General features: G+C 33.2%; 1 protein-coding gene across 1 annotated transcript in view; it reads left to right on the top strand.

Moving 5' to 3' along the window:
- LOC129917149 (protein CREBRF homolog) overlaps nt 1-22608 on the top strand; it is a 67425-nt gene that overhangs the window by 4102 nt on the left and 40715 nt on the right. The window lies entirely within an intron of this gene.

The raw sequence follows: 22608 nt of genomic DNA, 5'->3' as shown, positions 1-22608 counted from the left end.
TTCGTTAGTTTAATGAACTGGACCGCATTTTTTCTCGATGTCAACTTGTTTAAAAGTCCTTAAGAAATCTTAATGGGGAAAACAGCCATTAAGTCAGAGGTCGGCAATTAGTTTCTGATGCGGTCCAGATTATATTATTCGTTTCATACCAAAGTCCAGAAAAGATTAAAACCAATTTTGTATGCAAAAATTAAAACAATAAAAACGAGCAATGTTTATTATTTTTTAAAATTTTTTATTTAATTATTTTTAATTCTTTATTTTTATTGAAAATAATAGTGAATTATGACAACGGAATGATTAGTTATAATGCAAGAATACAATTAATGAGAAAAATGACACATCTGGTCCTGAGATATTTCTTTATAATTTGATTCTCGTGGTGTAGAAGCTATACACAGATTTTCTTCCAAGTGTGCATTTGTTACCCTTTAGCGATATTTATTTTTAACGAAGTTCATTTTTGAAAAAGAACTCTCCTATATGTAGGTGGACCAAAACATGGTAATATGATTTATGGCATTTTTGTCTGTAACATGTGCACAGTGGACCCAAATAATCTTCTATGGGCGAAGATTTGTACAATTGCAAAGAAAGCAACAGCAAGGTGCATTACGCAAAAGTTCCATTAATGTGGTCTTATTTTCTGCTGGCAAATTTTCTGTTTTTCTTGTACTGCTTTTTGCCGATAGTGGAATACCTTGAATAACTGCAGTAATATCTATTTTTTTTTTTTTTTTTTTTTCAAAAAGTGTCTTGCTTTTCTTAACGACCTCCGAGTCTGAAATGGTTTTTGACGCCCATTAAGGGTGCATACACTCAAGGTCGCTTCGGAAGAAACTTTCTATTCTCATCGTCAACTTTGCGCTTCTTATTATTATGCATTTTGTTGTCAATATGTTAAATAAAAGATCACTTGAGATCAGAAAGAAACCGTTACGAGTAAAATAGTAAAACAATAAATTATGTAGTTTAATTGAAAATAAAACATGATTAGTATTGCAATAAAAAATTATCGTCACTTGTTTGAAGAAAAAAATGTGCATGTACGTAAAATCATTTATGATTGGTATGAAATTTTTTGCAGGTGAGTGAATGTACCTTTTTTTCAACAAAGTCTGAAAAATCAACGGTCCGGACTTAAACTTTTCGCTCTTCGGACGCGGACCACGGTCCGCCTATTGCCGACCCCCGCATTAAGTCAATATCAAACCTAACTCACGTTCTCAGGATTGAACGACTTAAAATTGATCCAGAATTTTAAAAATACTTGATTAAACTCAATGATTAATTAATAATTAGTTTCAGATTTTAATTTAGTCTTTAAACACTGTGTTACATGTGCTATAAATGTGAAACGAATTTTTGGGCGTTCCGATTGTAAAACCCTGAGTATTTTCTAGACTTGTGTATTTATTTTGCTGTTATAAATTAATTTTTCTCACAAGTCTTTGGGTTCGCAGTTTAAAATGTGAAGTTGTTCAATATATTGCTGGTTAAAGACATTCTTAAAAGATCTATTTATCGGAAGAGTTTAGGGATTTTCAAGTTATATTATGAGCAGAAAATTGTTCAACTTAAGTCCAAAATAAAAAATTGGAATCCAAAAAGTGCCAAATGGGCACTTTTGGGTACCGCTGCTAGTGGTGTTTTTATTTAATTTGTCTTTGAAGTTAGTTGATGAAATGCGTAGACTACAATTTATTTTATGTTTTTTTCCCTTGTGTTTTTGTAGATAAATTAAATAATCATAATTGGAGTAACCCATAGCTACGGGTGAGCAGTTGAATTTGAATTTTTTTCCCTTTCACATTCTACTCACATTTGTTAAAAAATTACATAGACTTTGACAATAGCAACTATTATATTTGTAAATTAATTAAACCGTTAAAAATATGTATGTGAGCTTAATCTTAGGAAATATAAAAGGTATATTTTCTGTCACGGGTAGATTAAAAAAGAAACGAGTTTTAAGGTATATGCTTACACAATTGCTGCAAATTTATTCTAAATTACTACACAAAAAAAGAATTATTATAATATTGCTTCTTTGTATCAGGTGTTGGGCATCTTTTTGCCACGGGTGAGACACGTGCCAATTTCTTAGCTAGAAGATCAACATTTGTCCACTCGCCTCTGGCATCATGCAGTGCATTGATTCTTCTTAGTAGACTGTCATACCCTTATTATCTCTTCAAGGATGTTTTGCCAGGTTTCTATGATTGCTCCTTCAATTTGTCTTTGTTGTTGTATTGTTGACCGCTTTTCCAAACCCCATTTATGGGATATATTCGCTGTTTTAATTTAACTTCAGTTGTTTAAATCAAGGCATGGAATGTGGAGAACAGAACTGCATAATTACTTTGAAAAAAGCGAAAAGTGATTTTAACCCCTTTTTAAAAGTCACTCCTCATTTATTGCATGTTTCTCATATATAAAATCATTCTCGTAAATTTAATTTAAAAACCAAATTATTTATTTGATCTTTTATTTGAAAGTGGTATAATAAGTCTATGGAAAACTGACCACGTTAAAATAAACCACAGTTAAATGGTATAACATTGCGTTGATTGGTCTTTTTTATTATTGAGCAAAAAATTCGTTCTTTTATTTTTTATTTAAGGAACAAGGAAGGTATTGAAAGTCTTTGTCTTACACTAACTATCGATTAAGTATAAACGATTATTAGGTGAGCGATAGATGTCCTTGTATTTGAATGAAACAGAGTAAAGGATGTTTAACACACGTTAAATATTCGTTTACTCTATTTTATTCAAGAAAAGCTGATGTCTTGGCATCTTGGTGGTAATACAAAATACAAAGACTTAACCTATTTACCTTTATTCAGATATATGTAATCTTCCCCCGTAAATATATGCACATTGTACAATGTACATATTTGCTATTATTTTCTAAACACCCTGTACTTATAAAAGAAAAGTTATATGTTCAAGATTCAACCCCCTTAGTCAGTATGCAATTAAAAACAAAAAAAAATTGAAAATTTATCATTTCAAAGGGAAATCTCCCCTGAATTCAGATTCCTTTTTGGTACAGTTTACCCACAAGAATTCATAAATACATGCCTCTACTCTATATAAGTTCTTTTTACCTACTGACATGGTAATTCAACAAAAAAAAAAGAACTTCTAAGAGCACGTGTGCTCTATAAAACTAGGTTTCTCGCGGTGTTCGGGATTTTCTTTTCTTAAGACTGGATTCCCCTTTTATATCAGACAATTCGTTCCTCAACATGTTAGGTATTTTTCTTATATTCGCGATCCCTAGATGTTTTAAATGATAGCGGGGTGCAATGTTTAATATTCCTGCTTTTTATACAACAAATACACCCTGATTCACTTGAATTGGGTTGTATAATATGTTACTATTAATCAAGAAAAAATATATTTGGTTAAATATAGATTTTATTTTATATTGTTTAATCTCATTTATTCTTTTTATTTCACTATTTTTTTTTTTTTTTTTTTTTTATTATTAATTTATTTTTAAGTAAAAGCTAATAAATACATATTCATAAACACTGTCTGAGCCCATTATAAAAAAGACTGGAGTTTATCCTATTCAAATAACATTGGATTAACCTCTGTTTAAATTAAACTTGAGTCTGAAAATGGCTTTGAATTTGCCCTATAATCTTTCTTCTTTTTCCTTTTTCTCGGCGCTGTTATGATCTCGATGTCGAGGGGATCATAACTATCCCACGTAACTGCTTCACACTAGTGATCCGCCTGTGGGGTTCGCCGGGTTGACCTCAGAAATCGGCGGCAAGCCTCCCGGTTTTGTATTGTTCCATTTCTAAGGCCAACTGAATGCTGGTGGTTTTGCATTTGCTTGTACCAGGAGTTTTTAGGCCTACCTTTCTTTCTATTTCTTCTTCTTCTTCTTCTCCATTATCGACGATAGTCATGATCTCGGATGGGGTCACAACTCTCCCACTCTACTGCTTCACACTACGGCTCCGCATGTGGGGTTCGCCGGGTTGACCTCAGGAAACGTCGGCAGGCTTCTCGATTTTGAATTGTTCCATGTCTAAGGCCAACTGAATGCAGTTGTCGTTGCATTTGTCTTCTCCATGAGTTCTTAGGCCTGCCTCTTCTTCGCGATTGCGTTGGAACGTCGTATGCGATCGCCTTTTGAACTGGGTTCTCAGGGTTTCTTCTTTGTACATGACAGTACCAGCTTAAACGGTCATGCTGTATTTTATCCAAGACGGTATTTTTGACGTGAAGACTTCCTCGGATTTTCTTGCTTCTTATTCGATCAAGCTTTGTTACTCCTGCTGTCATACGAAGCATCTTCATCTCTGCTGCTGTCAGTTTACTCTCATACGTTTTGTACATTGTCCAACATTGTGAACCGTATGTAAGTGCTGGGCGAACAACTGCAGTATAGAGCTTTCCTTTTAGTTTAGGGGGCATTTTTCGGTCACAGAAGATGGCAGAGTTTTCGCGCCACTTCATCCACCCTACACTTATTCGGTGGTTGATGTCGTCATCACAAGAAGCTTGGTTGTTGATCATAGATCCAAGGTATTTGAACTTTTCGCACTTGGGAAGTATTGTGCCATTCAGGTAAATGTCCGGAATAGGGCCGTCTGGGTCAGAAAATGGACAGCAGAGATATTCTGTCTTTTTCGCGCTTATCCGGTACCCACTTCCCTCCAGAACATCCACCCATACATCAAGTGCTCGTTGCAGGGATGTTGGATCTTCACTTATGATGGCGCCATCATCAGCAAAGAATAACTGACTCACTTTCGGATCCGTCACTTTTTCTTCAAGCAGAAAGTGAAGGACGGTAATAAAGAGCAAAGGACTCAGGACGCTTCCCTGGTGCACACCGACTTTAATTGGGAACTCTTCGGTGACTCCTGCGGGGCATTTTACCTTCGTTTTTACTTCCTCGTACATGTCCTTGATCATCCGCACGCAGATTTCCGGAACCCCTCGCTGTCTCAGGGACACCCATATCAGATCTCGTGGTTGTCTATCGAATGCCTTTTCGAAATCAACCAGCACAATATGCAAATCCCTTGAGGAATCACGGTGTTTTTCCATTCGGATTCTTAAACTCTGTATGGCATCTGTGGTTGATTTACCCGAGACAAACCCGCACTGGTAGGCTGTTGCTACTAATTACCCCCCCAACGAAGGAGTGTTCCCACCAAGGCACTCCCAACAATTGACGGTAGCGGAAGAATTCATTTACAGAATCAACGGTAGCGTCACCAGTTCCAGTTAGGCCGAACTACTTGGTGAACCCCTTATATGAGCTACTCCGACATATTCAGAGCACAGTTCTATAAGGAGCAAATCACATCTAGGCAAAATAACATCAAGGTGAGCCTAGCGACACACACCAACATCTAAGAGCTTTCCATTAAGCGTGCATGCAATTCCTTGGGTTAGGCGACTGGAGATCACCGGCGTAGTAAAAGACGATCACATTACAAAAACAGGAGCATGCCAGTGTCGACAATTTGCGAAAAACGTTTCGCGAAATTTTCCGAAAAATTTCGAGCATTATGGAAGTGCTTGCTAACACGAACAGCACTACCCCGCCAGGCAGTACCGCTGCTACACACGGTACTGATCCTGGACCGATTAGAAATAATCGGGTCAGAGCTATACGGATTCCGGGGGCTAGCAAAGTAATGCACGAGGTTAGAAGAAAATTGAGAGTCGCGAGTTGGAACGTGGGTAGTATGAACGGCCGAAGCTGTGAATTAGAAGAGATGATGAAGAGGAGGCGAGTAGACATCTTGTGCGTCCAAGAAACCAAGTGGCGAAACACTGGAAACAGAGCCCGTTTCTTAGACGTCAAGACAAAACAATACAAGATGTTCTACTACGGAACAGAGCAAGGTAGAAACGGAATCGGTGTCATCCTTGCGGAAAAGCTTCTTGGAAACGTTTTGACTATTTCGAAGTCCAGTGACCGATTGATGTCTCTAAAACTGGTGATGGAAGGAAAGGTGTGGAATATAGTCAGTGCATATGCTCCCCAAATTGGATGTGAGCAGGTGGAAAAAGATGCATTCTGGCTAGACTTCCACAACCTCATTAAAGACATCCCAAAGGAAGAGCTTTTGTTTGTGGGTGGAGATTTAAATGGACATGTAGGGAACGGCAACGAAGGCTATGAGGACTGCCATGGTGGCCTTGGATTCGGAGCTAGAAACCCTCCTGGCGAAGAAATTCTAAGCATGTGCAGGTCACATGGTCTTATAGTGTTGAATACCATGTTCATTAAACAAAGCCGACACCTTATGACTTATAGCAGCGGTGGAAATGAAACACAGATCGACTACCATCTGGTATTTAGTTTCATGAAGCCGCTAGTGAAAGACTGCAAAGTGATATTAGGAGAAGCGATCGCCCAGCAACACCGTCTCCTACTGACAGAATTTTTTATGGAGACGAAGGCGGCAAACAAACAAAGAGAGGCTACCGGTGGTATCAAGTGGTACAACCTGGAGAAGGAAAAAGGCGATGCATTCATCTCTGTTATGAGAAATTATCTGTGCGAGACCACCAGCAGATTACAAAACGAAGAGTGCAGAGTACAAAATATGTGGGACTCTCTGCAAAGAACTTGCTTGGTGAAGGCGAGGTCACTGCTAGGAACATCTAAAGGAAACTACCAACGGGAAAAAGAAACATGGTGGTGGAGCGATGAAGTCAAAGCAGTGATATCAAGGAAAAAGACCGCTTTCCAAGCTTGGTCCAAATGCCCCTCTCATAATAGAGATGAAAAAGCACGACTCGAAGTGGACTGCAAGCGCTACAAGAAGGAAGCAAAGAAGAAATGCGCCCAGCATAAGGCAGAGAGTACGGAAAGCATGTATCGCGAGCTTGGGGAAATATCTGATCCAGCTGCTGATGCAAACCAGGCTCTCCAGGAACTGCGACATGCCAAGATGAACAAGGGTGCAGCTATCTTCAAAATTGCCGCTCAAAGGAGAAGGAATGCTCAGGAAATACGTTCACCAAAGTTCATTAACGATGCTCAAGGCCTACTACTTGTGAATGAACTCCTAAATGAGCAATTTCCCAGGATTTACTTTCCAACAGCCGAACCTAATTTAGAAGAAGTACCCGACCTTACAGTCGAAGAAGTTAGCGTGGCGGTGAAAAACTCCAAGAAAGGAAAGGCGATTGGTCTAGACGAAATACCCTCTGAGTTCTGGAAGAAGATGGGAGACATTGGGTGTAAATGGCTCACGATTCTCATCTCCAAACTCATTAGCGGTGACCAAATGCCAAATCAGTGGAGAGAAAGTTTCCTTCTCCCAATCTACAAAGGAAAGGGGGACACACGAAACTGTGATAACTACCGATCGATTAAGCTGATGTCACACACTATGAAGATCGTTGAGCGGATTTTGGACGGCCGATTGCGAAAAATAATACGGCTGTCCAGAAGGAACACTCCTTCGTTGGGGGGGTAATTAGTAGCAACAGCCTACTCCGCTTCGACCTGTCGACCATGGGAGGCCCTTCTGCGAAAACAAGTTTCGCGATCGCATAGCTCTTAGCTTCATAGTAGTAGTCACCGTAAGCCCATCCGCCACGACAAGGCTTACCCCCATGGATGGGTCAGTGTACACAGAGAAAAAATAAGGCAGGGATGACTATGCTTCTGGTATATTTAACTTTATTTCTGGTATATTCAAGTTTATTCTGATTAAATATACTAGAAGTAAAGTTATCCTGGCGTTATGTTTTCTCCGTGTAACCTTTCTATTTCTATAATCTTTATTTTTTTATTAAAAGAACCATATGACCTACAAACTTTTTATCAACAACTTCTTGATAGCTTCCATGGTTAAACAGTTAAATAAATTCGAAAAACTGTTATTTTTAACATTTAACCTTCACTAATTTTTTTTTTTTGGGACTTTTGGTATTTTGGGAAATACATAATTTCTAAAGATGAAAATGTATGCATTTTTTTTGTAAAATAAGTTCAGGTACCTGTTTGCAGAACATAATTTTTATCTTAAACCTACCTACCATTTTAAAAATAAAAAATGTTATAGATTAAATTCAAACATTTTTTCAGTTTTCAAAAAAATACTCTCTCAGAAAAATTCGTTTGAGTTGAAAACAATTTGCGGTGTCAATCAAATGACACTCAGTGTAACCTTATATATATAAAGGTTCTTTGCGATCCGATGCTAAACTGACATTGCAATGGGTAATTGTGCCAGGGGTGAGCTTTAAGTAAAGAAATGAATATAAGACTAGGGTGACAAATTCAGTAGTAAGAAAGAAGGAAAGTCGTAGTCAGGTTTTGCGACTTTCACTATTTTAACAAGTTTGATATTATTTCGTGGATATTCCATACCTCTCTTCTACACATCAAGTCCTTATAATAAATAAGAATGTAAAACTAGTTTTCCTTTGTTCCTTAAGCCTTATTGTTTCAATATAAACAGTAGATAGTGACATGAAAAGGTTGAAAAACTAGATGAACAAGACCAATATTATCCATTTTGGTATAGAAAATCCTTTCAGTATTTTCCTGTCATAAGAGACACAAAATCTAGAAAATTATTAAACAGAATAGGGAAACAATATAATATAAAAAAAATAGGAACAATTTAAATACAATCGATCAAAGTCTCATTTTCTTTGTGTATTCTCTCGATGATGACGAAAAAGGAGGACAATTTTTAATAAGGAATAGGTATGATATTGTCAGGGACAATGTAATTAGCATTTTGGCACCTCTTTTTCAAGATTTGAAACTAAAAAAAAAAGAAGAAGAGCAATATGTATCAGATCAAAGGTATAAGAGTTTTCTAAATTAAAGGTAATTTTTCACTTTAACAAAAGACACTCGAAAAATCGTTTTCACAAAGATTTTAAAGGTTAAATGCAGTAATGCACCTTTGATATAAAATGTAAAATAAAATAGAAAAAGATTGAGAGAGGAGGCACAAAAGTTTGTAAACAGGGAAATCGAAACGTTTAGATGAGTTTCGACAACTAATGAGATTTTCATTTGACGGTAACACGGTAAAACTGACTGCTAAAGTAGATTAAATTGTGTCCATAAGAGTTTTTTTTTCAATTGATGCAGTAAATTTTTGTTTTCTAGTGATTAATTAATTTCTTAGAAGTCAAACTAATAATTAAAAATCATTCATGAAACAATATCACGAAAAGAATTCTAAACGCGATAAATTTATGAAAACTGGTGTTTACGAGGTACGGAAACCTATTTGGGCAAAGTGCAGTACAAAATTAATTTTTAAAAGGTGAGACATTCCAAGTGTTACGGACTGTATTTTAGAACTGAAGGTAATTAAAAAAATCTACAGCATTGAGAAAAATGCCAAAAACTAGTTTATTGGTTTATAATTTTGTCTTAAAAAAAAAAAAATCACCATAATTTTTTTAAATTATAGAATTTGATGCGATGGAATCTTATTTGTCCAAATTCCTCAAACACTGTAGTAGAATATTGTAATGACCTAGTCCTAAAATTTGGAAGTATGTACATATCTATTAATATAGTTTCAAACCATGGTATAAGGAGACAAAGTAATATCATGCGCAGGTTGTCAAAAACGAGCACTTTCAGAAGAAATATTGTAAGATGGCTCTCTAAGTTTTTGACAGTTGCGTTATTGAAATTTTGTCTTTGTTTTGGAAATTGTTGTTGCTTTTGACAAATCAAACTTCATAAACTTACGATCCCATTTTGCAATTTTGTACAAATGAGAACCATAAAAAGCTGTCCGATCTTGTGGCAAAAGTTTTCAAGATCTGTTTTTTTATACAATATTTTTTTCACCTTTTTACTTGCTCTATAGGGCAAGTATTGGTTTCGTGTCAAAAAAATAATTCGAGGTTTTAATCAAAACTAACATTACGATAATGGAGAAGTCTGAAAAAGTGGTTTTCGTCATGACGTCCGTCGGTCTGTGCGTCGGTGCGTCTGTGCGTCTGTGCGTCTGTGCGTCGTCAAAAAAAGGTGTACAATAAGCTGCAGCCTAAACAGGTAGACGAATTTTCTTGAAATTTGGTACAGATGATTATTTCGTAATTTCCAAGGTTTGTTTTTTTTTGTTTTTTAATATCTCGCCTAGAACGTATACCTCCCATACAAACTTTTCGAGGTATTGCAAATTTCTCGAAAACGGCTCTAACGATTTTGATTAAATTTGACACAAGTAATGCTGTACGTATATCTAATATAACTGCGTTTTTAGTTTTTCTCAAAAAATACGGATAGTGGAAATATGACAATTTCTTTTTTTTTAATCGCTAATGTCGGCTCTTCCCGTGTATCGTTAATGAGTTATTGCAATTTTCTCGAAAACGACTCTAACGATTTCGATTAAATTTGGTATTCGTTATAGTCTTAATGAGTCTAATAAAACAGCTTTTTTAGTTTTTCACAAAAATTTCCTAGAACGGTATGGCGTTGCCGTTTTCTGCCAAATTGATGTATTTTTTAGTTAATGTCGTATATTTCATCAAAGGCTAAGCCAATTTTATTCAAAATTTGCAGACAGATATTTCTTGTCATTTAGAAGTGTAAAAAAAAATCTAAAAAGTTTTGAAAAAAAATTTAATTTCCAATAGTTATCTAAGATATAGATACTTTCAACTACAAGAGCAAGTACGTGCGGCCCCAGTCGTGCATTTTATTTATCTTTGGGCACATTTATACATATTTAGCCCTATCGTGACTTCACGTTGACAACATCAAGATTTCATGCGAAAAAATTAAATGCACTACTCCTAGTTAACAGCAAACCAGTAAAGCTCGAACTGTCCAATGAAACTCGCAAATCACAATAGCCGTTTACCGCTCTAAAAAAATATTTCGGATGAAAATAATTCCACGTGAAACTCACAATAGGCAAGATTCATATAGATTATTTTACCCTTATTTAGTGTACCTAAGTCTAAAAAGTCAATCGGTCAATTCCCCAACCCTGATATTCCTACCGTTGGAATTTTTTTTCACTAATACCTACCAAATTTATTATATTCAAACAAAAATACAAATTAAATGTTTAATACTCCATAAATAAAATGACAAACCATTTGAATGTCATGGTCGATTTAAATAGCTTATCTGTCAGTCTTTAATTTTTATTCCAAATTTGCTTGTTCATGTCGAATCTTCAATTTAAAATGTTTGCTTTTCAGAATTGAAAATTTTATTTCAACCAATTTGGTTTACGATTGCGATTCCTATTAAATAGGAGCTTTTACAGGTAAATCACCCAAGATTCAGAGCAGCACCCCACAAGTTCGATAAAATACCTAATGAACGTGAAAGGCCTTGAAATCAAATGAAAATATGATTTCATTTCCTTGGATTGGCTTGGCACATGATTCTGATTTTTATTTTGCTCTTAAATGTGTATGTATTTGTTTTTACATTGAATTCCGACCAATACCTATATATGAATAAGTAAAATTTCAGTGATGTCAGAACTGTGCCCCTTGGGGAGTTTCCCAACGCCCACAAGTTCTGATATAAATATTTCTTCAAACGTTCCCATTTCGTATGTTTTGCTTCATGATCAATTGCATTTTTTGTTTGTTTTATTTATATTTTTTTTCACCATTTACAGAGTAGATTTTTTTTGGCGTTTTCTATCGTTTAACCCCATCGACATTGAAAGTTCATTAACCCGCGTTTTTAGTTGGTGACCAAAATGACAGCACAAATCTAATGAAGTGGTACCTCGTCATATGCGATGCCGTCAGATAACATGTCAAAGAGAGAGGTTGTTTGAAGGGTTTTCAAAGCTTTGCAACAGCTGCTGATCGTGAAAAGCTCAATTTTAGTTTTATTTTTGTTTGCTTGTTAGGTAGTAGGTACCTAAAAAAACAGGGTTACCAGTATTTTCGTTGATAATTTTTAATTATAATTCAAAAGGTTTTTTTTTTTAAACAAAAAAAGAGTTTGATATTTTTGAAATATAAATAGTCTAGAAGAAATTTAACGCTTTTTCAATAAAAACATGCATTAAATATAATTTGCATTAGTAACTTTATCTTGAACTTATTGTAACGGATCCATTTTTAGAACAGTGAACAAGCTGCACATAATCAAAGCAATTTTTGGGTCTGTTTGAATGAGTATTAAATGTTTAATATCTTAGAAAAAATCTTTCAATTGTATATGTACGCAATGTACCACAGGGGCCTGTTTCACTGCAAACTACATCAGCTATATCAACGATTTTAAACAATAATAAGTGCGGGCTATTTGACTTCTCGAAGCAGTTTTTAGAACATTTTAGAAATTTAAGAACATTTTAGCACTTTTAAGACCATACTCGAATCCAACTACTGATGTTTTGAGTTGGCTGTTGTAGCTGATGTTTTTGAGGAGCGTATATGAATCGCTACTGCTGACATACTTCTTTTTACATGAACTAGACATCTGTCTTGTTTATTTCTGTTTCAATTTTAGTGGGATCAGCAGAGAGTCTTCTACTATAAAGTTTTAAAAATAGATGAAATTATCGATGCACGTCGCTATTATCAACAACTAATTAAATTACATTTTGCTCTGAAAGAAAAAGACAAGAGTAATAGTAAAGGCTAAAATTTTGTTGCTTCAGGAGTATTGCACACACACACACACACACACACACGCACTGCTTGTGCCATTCTGATTCTTTCGAATAATTCTTAAGTATAAGTGAACTTCAAATTTTGATACAGTGGTAAACTCTAAAGATCGTACCACGATTTGCACAAAATTAACAGTATCCTATCCGATAAAAGAAAATAGATTATATTAAAAATGAAGCCGATAAATCACTGATTTTTTTTACATTAAGAGCTTTCATGCAACAAGAATAGTTTGGCAACCCTAATTAGGGCTTCTATCGCTTAGGCGGCAAGTTGTAGGAATTCACTTAAACCCCATTTAACAACATTCACCTTGACAATAAACTTTAATCAGCATGTTACATTGACTTTGTGTGTCCGTTTTGTTTACGATGATGTTTTTGCTTATAATTTTTAATTTTCATTCGAAATAAATCTTTGTTTGTATAGTTGATGTTGTGTTATTTTGTTGGTTAGCTGTGCTCTGTTTTGTGTCTACACTAAAGTCACGACATTGCTAAAATATTAATTTGAAAACAAAGGTGGAATTCTTTTTGGATTTGTTTGTCGCGCAGCTTCAGCTTTAATCCCACGTGTTTTTTACATTTTTTTCTCTTCAATTATGATGAGTCATGATCCTTATGCAATATGTGTTTATTATGAACTCATTTAATTGCAAATAAACTAAACGTTAGTTTTTCAGCTAGCTCCAGAGGAAGCTAATCCTGCAAATTAATTTTACTCGAGGAGAAAGTTTTCCGTAAAGAACGAATGCGAAAGGGTCTAAACACTTGGATCCATCAGAGTTAACTCAAGGAAATAGTTGAGTTAACACGGGATTCACCTTATTTAGGCCGTGTGTGAATTGCGTTAAATAGTTAACTCCGTGTAAAATTGAGGTGATAAAAAAAATTTCAGGGTATGGCTTATTGTTTAATATTTTTCTCTACCTTTTTTCTGCCATAAAACTCCTTTTTATTAAAAGAAAAAACCACACAAAACCATCTACAAAAAAATTTAACTCAAATTTAACCAGGTCCCAGAGCCCAATAAATTTTTAACAGCTGAAAATTCTTTATTCACCTCAACAGTGTCAAAAATTTTACACGGTGTTAACTATTTAACGGAATTCACACACGGCCTTAGAGAAACCATACTCAGATAATTTTCAACCCCCCTCTTACTCCTATTAATAAGATACTAGAAATACAACCTCAGAAAATATTAGCTTCTTATGATGAATTGTTCTTGAAGTATAGGGCTTTAAAATTAAATTTGTAATAGGTACATACAAGATACAAATTAAAAATGTATGCAAAAAAGGTATAGATCATTTTTCTATGACCAGGGCATGCCCTGACTAAACCCCTGGTCCTAGAAAAATGATCTATACCTTTTTGAAAACGTTGTTTAACGTAGACAAGGACCTCATCAAAAAATTTACATATATAAAAGTCTATATCTAAAAAAATACCTATACCATACCTATTTCAAATGTTAAAAAACTTTAACCCTCTTGGGGCGCCATCTAGTGTCAAAATAAAAATCTGAAACAATTAGGGGATTTTTTTTTTTATTATTTAGAAACAGTTTTTCCACTTAGGAACTTGATTCTCGAAAAAAACCTTAATAACGAACGCCCTAATGTACATGAAACAGCAAGTCCAATTACGATACCATCAGATATCCAGTGTTACAAAATCTGATATTTCAAAGCTGATGAGCGCCCTCTTCCCATGACTTCAGAGGGCTAAAGCTTTCAGCATATTTGCTATTGATGTGCCTTACAAAATAACAGATGGGGAACTAATGATTTATATGGTTTACTTTTTTCTACATACATATATGTATGTATATGTATTATTATTAAACATTACATTACATGAGAAATGAAAATATTGTTACCCTCATGAAACTTGGCGAAACGTTTGGTCTTTGAATAAGAAACAATGTTCAAAAGAGTCTATACAAAAATTGGGTGGAAGGGTGTTTTTCTCGGGAAAAATTTTTTTATTTCAAAAATTAATTTTTTTTTAAATTCACTCAGTTTGTTTATTTTTTTTAATTACTTTCAGTAGTCTTTTTTATGAAAAAAAACTTATTTTTTTAAGTAAATAAACTGCGCTTTAATAATAAGCGCTAAAAATGAATACTCATTAACGTGTTTTTTTGACTTAATTGATATGAAAGTGTAAAAACAACTTAAATAAAATGCACGACTGGGGTCGCACGAACTTGCTCTTAGAGTTAAAGTTAAGCTTAAATTTTTAAGAATTTTTATATAAAAATTTGGAAAAAAAAATAAAATTCGTTTTTAAAAAAAAATAAAATAATATCTGAAATTAAATTGCCCTCCAAAACAAGTATGCAGTTTTGATTGATATATTAACATGCATTTTTAGAAAAAAAATTTTCTAAATCGTTAGAGCCGTTTTTTAAAAAACTAATTTTTTATAAATAATTTTTTGGAAAAAAAGTTTAAAAATAAAATTGGTATGCCATTTTGTAGAAATCACTAATCAACATCTAAAAACAAAATTTCAAAAAAATTAAATGTCCCGTTTTCGAAAATTTGATTTTTCAAAAAAAAATTTTCAAAATTTTTTTAAAAATCCAAAAATTATTTTTTTCAAAATTTTATTTTTGGCTTATATTTAAATTATATAAATGCTTCTTCACAAAAAGTTTCGTTGAAATCGAATAAGCAGTTTTGGAGATAATCGGATTTGAAAAAAACGGTTCTATGGCAATTACCGTTAATAATGATTTTCAAAAAAAATTTTTTTCATTAGAAGATAGACCTTAACTTTAAACTAACATTTGAATTTTTTAAACAAAATCGTTTGAGTCGTTTTTGAGATATTTCAAACTAAAATCGGTATATGACAAGTACCGTTATTTTTGGTCCAAAAAAATTAATTCCAAAAACCCCTCTGGAGAGTCGCCAAATAACGCTGCATACCAGGTTTGACATCAATCGGTCCATCCGTTTAGGCTGTAGCTCCTTATACAGACAGGCAGACAGACAGACTGACAGACTGACAGACTGACAGACTGAGAGACTGACAGACTGACAGACTGACAGACTGACAGACTGACAGACTGACAGACTGACAGACTGACAGACTGACAGACTGACAGACTGACAGACTGACAGACTGACAGACTGACAGACTGACAGACTGACAGACTGACAGACTGACAGACTGACAGACTGACAGACTGACAGACTGACAGACAGACAGACAGACAGACGGACTTCCGGGACCCACGTTTTTGGCATTGTCTACCATCGTAATGTCATGGAAAAATGTTATCTCAACTTTTTTTGTTTTTACGAATGCATAACTTGATATATAGTACCTATATCGCAAGTAAAAACGAAGAAAATTGTGTTTGAAGCAAAATGACGGAGAAACGGTTATCCGCAGACAAAAAAGTTTTGAGACAAACTTAAACTGCAACAAATTCTTGATTGATTGTAAAAAAAATCATTCGCATCCGACGACCTCAAAATCCGGTCAAAAATAAATTTTAATGTTTTTCTTATTGGAATTGGCCTAAAACATTACTTATAATCAGGGATAGGATCTTGTGGACCTAAAAACTTAAAAAAAGGCAAAATAAAACTCCAAAAAAGGCATAAAAAGGCATTTATTGAGAAAAGAATGAAATATAAAAATTAATTGCAGTAATTTGGAACAATCATGAGTTTTTTAAAATTTTCAGTTAACAAGCGCCTGCGATTTTCCCTTAAAGCCTGGTACGCTGCTCGCGCTAAATTTTAGCTAAAATAAAATTTCCATGCAAGTTATCGATAATAATTTGTATGGGACTCATTTTAGCTCTGCTAAAATTTTTCGTAATTTGTATGGGAGCTAAAATTTAGCGCGAGCAGCGTACCAGGCTTAAGAGTGCTCTAAAGGAGCTAAAATTATCTCTCTACATCTGTAGAGACGACTGGACCCCAATTAAATAACTCGACATCGCCCACTTCAACATTTGCAGGGTGCTCTGGGGTCGAACTACGGCATAAGTTCGTTACCGTTTTGACTATTGCTTTCTCTATTTGATTAGAAGAAAATGATAGAGACATAAAGCGTCAATAAGTTAACGTACGTAGTTCGACCCCTGGATTTGTGTTCCAATGTATTACGCAGTTTATTTGTTCAACTTTTTCGAGTCCCTCAAAAACATCTTTTGCGACTGCCCCTTTCGCAGCTTCCAAATCTCTCTGGATTATGTCCAAAATCTGGAAAACTTATTCAATGGAGTATTGTAAATTGAGAATGTTAGCTTTTGAACTCTGATACGTGTCGGTTGTCGGCCGCGCAATAGAACGTAGAAGACAATAAATGGTAGCAATAGCAGACAAACAAGTTGCATAGGTAGATCTTTTCATTCGAATTTTGTTTGTGTGGGGTAATTAGTGAATTTTTAATATAGAAGAGATATATTGAGTAAGTAATATACTGAGTAAGTTAGCTTTTTGTTTGTATATTTGAGTGTTTTGTGTGTAGACATTACCTTTAAGATGCTAAAAAGATAAAAAACATAGGAAAAGACAAAAAAGGCAATAACAAGAGAAAAGGCAAAAAAAGGCAATAACGAAAGAAAAGGCAAAAAAAAGGCAAAATAAAATACATATATTTGGAACGAGGGGGACGTAAAACGTGTTTGTATTTAATCTATAATGTCGTACGATTAAGCAAGAAAAAAAGGCAAATTCCACAACATCCTATCCCTGCTTATAATGCATTAAAAAGTTACACTGAAAAAAACTTTCGGGTTAATTTTATTTAATTCATACCTATAACTAATTTTTACATGAAATTTTTAAATATTGTTAATATTTCAGGTTAAAGAAAACAAAAATTTGAAAATAAGTAGTTTTTGTAAGCAACAAAAAGCAATTTGATTAAAAATACCTCAAGACTAAAACCCCCATTAAAAAAAAGGTGGAAACATGTGTAAATTTTTTTTATGTGCATGAGAAGACAAATTTGTACAGTTAAATATATAAGAAAAATATTTGCCCTATCATACCCGATACTATGAAAAAAACCCTTTTTTTCTACCGGAAATTACATACATTTTCACGTTTTTCTATGCACTCTTTTCATTTCAATTTTTAATATATTTTCAATAAAATATAGGGAAATTTCTGTATTAACATAAAGTACATACCTTGACCTTGGACATGCATAAAAAATTTTTCACAATATTATCACAAATCACAATAAAAAACAGACTGCAGTGTTAATGATTAAAAAACAAAATAAGCTTTTGTGGCCTGAGCTTATAAAATAGACTAGATTTAGACTAAGATCTTGGGGATTAAGGGGTCAACAGTTATTATTTGAAACCGGTTTTAGTAAGCATGGGTATTGAGGAATTCGAAAAGCAAAAAATAACGCGTCGAATGCGATTTTTTTTGTTTTCACTTATGACCGGATTTTGGGGTCGAATACTCCTCTGTGCGTCGTTTGGCAAAGATAAGACCACTTAAAGGAAAAGAGAGCAAAAATCATTAAAAACGCCATAAATCGAAAACGGGACGAAAACGAGGAAATTGCCACTTAAGTTTTTCGACTTAAAATGACCCCAGGAGTGTCCCGGGATGATATAAGAAGATTTTGAGGGATGATTCTTGGGTATATTGTAAGAAAATAAAATGCACGACTGGGTCGCACGAACTTGCTCTTAGAGTTAAAGTTGCTTAAATTTTTAAGACTTTGTATAGAAATTTGGAAAAAAAAATAAAATTCGTTTTTTAAAAAAATAAAATAAAATCTAAAATTAAATTGCCCTCCAAAACAAGTATGCAGTTTTGATTGATACATTAACATGCATTTTTAGAAAAAAAAATTTCAAAATCGTTAGAGCCGTTTTTAAAAAAACTAATTTTTTATAAATAATTTTTTGGAAAAAAAGTTTTAAAATAAAATTGGTATGCCAATTTGTAGAAATCACTAATTAACATCAAAAAACAAAATTTCAAAAAAATTCAATGTCCCGTTTTCGAAAATTTGATTTTTCAAACAAAAATTTTCAAATTTTTTTTTTAAATCCAAAAATTATTTTTTTGGAAATTTTATTTTTGGTTTATATTTTAATTATATAAATGCTTTTTCACAAAAAGTTTCGTTGAAATCGAATAAGCAGTTTCGGAGATAATCAGATTTGAAAAAAACGGTTCTATGGCAGGTACCGTTAATAATGATTTTCAAAAAAAAAATTTTTTCATTGAAAGATAGACCTTTGCTTAAAACTAACATTTGAATTTTTTAAACAAAATCGTTGGAGCCGTTTTCGAGATATTTCAATTTTACCTAAATCGGTATATGACAAGTACCGTTATTTTTGGTCCAAAAAAATTAATTCCAAAAACCCCTCTGGAGAGTCGCCAAATAACGCTACATACCAAGTTTGACATTAATCGGTCCATTCGTTTAGGCTGTAGCTCCTTATACAGACAGACAGACAGACAGACTGACAGACGGACTTCCGGGACCCACTTTTTTGGTATTGTCTACCATCGTAATGTCATGGAAAATGTTATCTCAACTTTTTTTTTTTGTACGAATGCATAACTTGATATATAGTACCTATATCGCAAGTAAAAATTGTTCTACAGTAACTCTCTATCTGCAAAAATAAATTTTTAACTCGTACCCATTTTGTACTTAAGCAAAAAAAAATTAATTTTTTTAGAGATTTTACCTGGTGCAGGTTTTCCCAAATATCATAAAATCTATATTTTTTCTGGCAATATTGAGAACAACATTTTTGTTTATAATTGTTTTCTTCATTCGAATAAATTTATAAAACACTATGATTATAACACATTTTTCGAAGAAAATCGGCCCCGAAGTCAAAAAATTATCATGGGTGAGAAAAAAATAATTCCATTTAAAAATTAATATCTGAGCAATAAAAAAAGATAATAACATTTCTTAAAAACGAGTACAAAGAATAGCGTTTTTTCTAAAAATCAAGACATTAATGAAGTTTTCATCATAAGTATTAACGGAGTAATTAACATTAACATGAGTAAAGTCATACCAAAGTAAGCGTTTTCTTAAATCATCGCTAAAGGGTATCAACTTTGCAGATAGAGAGTTACTGTAGAACAATTTTTTTTTTAGAATATACTCAAGAATCATCCCTGAAAATCTTCTTATCTCATCCCGGGACACCCTGTATAAAATGTTGGCACATACACTGAAAATAATAAATTTCGTAAAATTACGAAAATTGTTTCATACACTACATTTTCGTTGGCCCAACGAAACTTTCGTTGGCTCAACGAAAATATGTAATTTTTCGTAATATGAAAACCTTCATCAATTAATGAAAACGTTTCATACACTTTTTCTCCCTTTTTAGTGCCAAAAAATCCAATTCAATGAAAAGATTCATCAATTAACGAAAAATTTCATTCTCATTTTGAAGAACAAAAATAAGAACTTTTTCGTTACTTTATCAAAGTTTTAATTAAGTAACGAAAAAATTCATTAACTTATGAAATTCAACATTAACTAACGAAAATCTTCATAAGCTTATGAAAATTCTTCATATACTAATGAAATATTACATTGGCTTATGAAAAAATACATCAGTTAACGAAAAAATATCGTTGCCGGGCGCATTTCTGTTTTATGGACTAAAAATTTAATCTTGCTGGATATAGTTCACATTAGGTTTTTGTTTAAAAATCTATGTAAGTTGAGCTGAATATAAAAAATATTTGCGTTTTGACAAGGTGTCTCACGGATAAGTCAAGTGATGAGTCCAAGTGAGCTCTACCGGGTCGAAACGCCAATTTTTTGTTTGGACTGTTAATAATTTAACAAGTCCAATAAATGTATACCTACTATAATCTTAAAAAAAAAATTATTAATACAACGAAAAGTTTCTTTAGCTAACGAATATTTTTTCGTAATTTAATTAAAATATTCATAAAATTTACGAAAAAATTCGTTAGCTAACGAAAGTTCTTTCATAAATTAATCAAAAAATACATAAAAATATCACCGTGTTTGATTAAATTTTACGTTAATTGATGAAAAACTTTCGTAAAGTGATGTAAAAATTTATTAATTCGCAATCGAAAATTTTAATGAAAAATTTCATTAAAATACGACAGTTTTCGTTAGTTGATGAAGTTCTTCATTAACGTATGAAAGCCATTTCGTTGAGCCAATTAAATTTTTCACCGGCTGAAAATTAATTAAATTTTCGTTGGCTCAACGAATTTTTTCGTTGTATTTACGTAAGGATTTGGTTCAGTGTATGGGGTCTAACCTTATTCAATAGAAATAAATTGCACGACTGGGGTCGCACGTACTTGCTCTTATCCTTAAAGTAACTATAATGTTAAAGCTTTTTATTCAAGAAATTAAAAATTTGATATTTTGAAGAAATTTCATAAGTAGTATAAAAAAATTAAATCTGTTTTTATAATTAATTAAACTCCGTTTTAAATTATCTTAAAAAAAAAACAAATATGCCATTTCATTTCTTGTATAAATAGGTAGGTATTTTTAGAAAAAATTTTTCGAAAATTGTAGGAGCCGTTTTTTAAAAAAATAGTTTTTTATATATAAAAATTTTTTAACATTTTTCAAAAAAAAAGTTGGGATGCCATTTTGAAGAAATAATTAATTTACACATTAAAACTAAATTTCAAAATTTTTAATTAATCCGTTTTCAAAAAATTGATTTTTCAAACAAAAATTTTGAAATATTTTTTAAAAAACCAAAAATGCGTTTTTTGAAAATTTTCTAAAATTTTAATATTATCTTTACTTACACACTTTTGTATAAAAATTTTCATTTGAATCGGGTTAATGTTGTACGAGATATTCAGAAACGAAAAAAACAGTTCTATGACAGGTACCGTTAATAACGGTACAAAAAATATTTTTTTTATTTAAAAAGTTGGCTCTTATGTGTTGTATTACACACAAAAATTTTAATCAAAATCGTTAGAGCCGTTTTTGAAAAAAATTAACTTTTCTATTTCCGTTATATGGCAGGTACCGTTAGTTTTGGTCATAAAAAAAAAATTTCAATTTCCCCTCTAGGGAATCACCAAAAACTGCTAACTACCAAGTTTGAAGAAAATCACTTCACTCGTTTAGGCTGCAGCTCCAGATAGAGACAGACAGACAGACAGACAGAATTGCCGGACCCACTTTTTTGGCATTCTCCATCATCGTAATGTCATGTAAAATTGTTATCTCGAGTTCGATTTTTTTTACGAATCCTAAACTTGCCCTATAGTACCTATATCGCAAGTAAAAAGATGAAATATAAATAAATATAGTAGGTAGGTACATGAATAGGCTTAATTTTACAAGTCTGCTGAAAAGGCTATACTCGGGTGTTTCGTCCCGGCTGTCCAGGTACGGGACAAACGTTCCGTATTATTTAGTTATTTATATAACTGTCCCGGGAAAAACGGGTCTGATGGTCACCGTGCCTACAAAAAAAAGTAAAAATCAAAGCTGACTGAACCTACTATTTATGTACATATATGTATTAGTAAAATTGTGCTTTAATGAAACCACTTAAATATTGCACCTTCGTGCCAAAACACACTCCTTTCCCATTAAGAAAAACGTTGTACATACATATTTTTTGGTTTGTTTGAAAATTGTTTACAAACAATGTCGGCAAATTTTGTTTTGGTATAAGAACTGGCGTCCTTTTCTGTATTTATCATACAAAGCGCATGTCCTTGACAGTCACGTAAGCATAAGAATTTTTCTGATAAAGGAAGACTCAGATAAATCTATAGTAAATAAGAATAACGTAACCAGCAAAGTTTGTAAGACGTCTATATACCGCAAAGCGTCATCTTAGAATTTGTATATTTTTTCTTATTTTGGGCTTCTCAATCTTTGATGGTAGTAGTGGTGTTATGTAGATATCTTTTTGAAATTATAGCGTGGGTTTTTGGGGAGCTATACTAGACGTCTTCACCTCC

The sequence above is a fragment of the Episyrphus balteatus genome, chromosome 3 (genome assembly GCF_945859705.1).
Source record: "Episyrphus balteatus chromosome 3, idEpiBalt1.1, whole genome shotgun sequence".
Taxonomy (NCBI): domain Eukaryota; kingdom Metazoa; phylum Arthropoda; class Insecta; order Diptera; family Syrphidae; genus Episyrphus; species Episyrphus balteatus.
Note: the sequence above shows the minus strand (reverse complement) of the source record. Positions and strands in the feature narration are given on the sequence as shown.